Below are 2,645 nucleotides of genomic sequence, written 5' to 3' on the forward strand. Positions count from 1 at the left end.
GGGGTCATGGTTGGTAGCCACACTGTAAACAATTGCTGTTAATTTACAGCAGAATTTCAACAGTATTAACCTGTTATTGCTAAAAACAGTGCTTTACTGTTAATACAAAAGAAAATCTGTTAAATTATGCTCATAGGCCGTTTTTTAACTGAACTATAATGTATTCTTAAAAAACAGCACTTTACTGCTGATCAACTGTCTAAAGTATCATGAATAACAGTTTGATGCAGTATTTTTTGAATTCTGGGAAGAGCAATTTCACCTGATCTGCACATGTGAGGCTGGATCCGTTCTTTTCTTCATCCATTCCCATCTTACTGATTATTTGGTAAGTAGTAATTTTATTTAATTAATAAATCTGTGCAAAGGTTATCAGTGATGTTTCCAGTTAGTTTGCATTACTGAATATGTGCATGTCATGATAGAGGGATTCAACAGCTAGCTAGAATTTCACAGATGACTGCATATTAATCGGACAACACAAGGAGCTCATTTTAATATCTATGTATTCAAGTTAATATCTAAGTTAATGTGCTGATACATGTATTTTGCCAGTGAATTCATGCATAACGACAGTGTATACATTTTACAGTCTATGGAAGTCCTTTCAACATTTAAAGTAATATTAAGACTTCAGTGCATGTTGGTTATTGGGTGGTAATTCAGCAGAGCAGATACAAAATTGAAGGCAAGGTTATTTACTAGCTAACTAGTGTTTTTGAATGATATCTGAAAACCACATGTTCTATAGATCAGATGGTCAGAATATTCATAATTGATCAAAAAACGGTTTCTCAACCAGTAATGCACACCACTCAACACAATTCATTTAAAACATTGACTAAAAATCCATGAAGTTGACTGAGGAAAATTCTTTCTAAGTTTCAGGTGAAACAGCAGGAAGCTATTGGCGCTGGATGGTCAGCCTTGAGGGCCACTTCATATGTGAGGGGATCCAGCCCACCTTCTTGATGGGACTTGCTGCATTATTTTCCACCTTCTACACCTGCACGCTCAAATTAATCTCAAGGTTAGATACTTTCAGTAAAACCTGTATTTTTATTGTGGCATTAATCTAAGTGATTCACACAACTTGATTTTTACACAGTGCCTGAAGAAACACTATCATTTTTCAGGTGCACCGTAGGAATAAACCCTGAGAGAGGCACCAAGGATGGACAGGGCAAAGTCTTCTCAAAGAAAACTGGCAAATTCACGAGCTACAAGACAAGACTACAACCGTATATCCACATGTATCCACTCTGCTGATGGGACTCATGGACTTGAGTGGGACTTCATTTAAAATGGTGAGTTTACATTACATACATGATAAGAGGAAATGAGGGGTACACACGCTGATTTTGTATGTGAGAAGTTACAATGAAAGTTGTGTTGGAACTCATATATATCTCTCTCACACAGTCAGCGGGCTACCAAGGCTGGATTGAGAGAACTGGTGTCTTTGAGTGGGCCATAAGTCATTCACTAACTCACTCCCCGACCATCGCCCAATACTTGGACTTCCACACTTATCCATGTGCCTTGTTAGTGACTGAATATTCATACTTGGACATGATGTCACATGTCTGGTGGTGTTGGTGCTCATTATGATATAAGGCAAAATATTACTTGAGAGTTTTGTTTTAACTCTATGATATAGCTCAACTGTCTGTAACTGTTCCACAAAGTAAGGTTAGTAAGATTGACAGATGTCTTCAGAAATGCTATTTCTTCTGAAAATTGGTTTGTTATCTGTGTCAGGTTTTTGTTGGCGCTGTGTTGAAGTTCATATGAAAATAAAAAGTAAAGTGCAATAAGATAAGCTGTAGATGTTCTTTTCTCACACATTGTACATGATTGTAAAAGCAGTGAATTAGCTCTGTTCTTCACTCACATGTTTTTATGGTTTGCATTCTGTGCTTGTAGCCATATAGACAGACATTTTGGGCATCACAGCCTTAATTATAGCCTTTTTCTTAACAAGTGCCTTTAATTGTATTTAGTGTGACTATTCCTTTGTCTGTAACCTGCTAAGTCTATTCATCTAGGCAAAAAATAATGTTTATTAAAATGTATGTAAAAAATACAACCTAAATAGTGCATTAAAACAAATCAGTAAGATAATGTAAAAGAAAGGGGAAAAACAGCTATATAATGTATCCTTAAACAGTAAATTAACTATAAAATACTGTGAAATTAATCAAAAAACCTGTATATACTGTATTTTTCATTAACAGTACAAAGCTGTAAATTTCAGCGACAGTATAATAATGTTAATTTTACAGTAACATAAAGGCAACCCTGCTTCCAGCTCTTTATTGTTATTTTACTGGGAAATTCTTAACAGTGCACTGCTTCAGGGTTCATAGTGAATAGGGGTGTCACGATTCTCCGAATTCACAATTCGATTTGACTTTCGATTTTAAGGTCACGATTCTTTTCAATTTTAAATTTAAACATGCCATTGTTAGACTACGGAGTCTTGATTTGTAAAGATCAACAGATCATTGGTTTTATGCCCCGACAACTGTCATTTACACCATCAACAAAAAAAAAGGATCCACTAGATGGCAAGAATGTACTTTACAACAACAGCTTCTCAGAGTTTATGAATGCACCATGACGTCCATGTTTACGCCTACATG

General features: G+C 35.7%; 1 long non-coding RNA gene across 1 annotated transcript; it reads left to right on the forward strand.

Annotated features, from left to right (window-relative positions):
- Positions 1-838: 838 nt before the first annotated feature.
- LOC119490147 lies at positions 839-1,548 on the forward strand. The gene is made up of 3 exons (XR_005207339.1): positions 839-1,030; positions 1,137-1,307; positions 1,423-1,548. It is a non-coding gene; the product is annotated as an uncharacterized LOC119490147 (long non-coding RNA).
- Positions 1,549-2,645: the final 1,097 nt, after the last annotated feature.

Source organism: Sebastes umbrosus, chromosome 6 (genome assembly GCF_015220745.1).
Source record: "Sebastes umbrosus isolate fSebUmb1 chromosome 6, fSebUmb1.pri, whole genome shotgun sequence".
Taxonomy (NCBI): Eukaryota; Metazoa; Chordata; class Actinopteri; order Perciformes; family Sebastidae; genus Sebastes; species Sebastes umbrosus.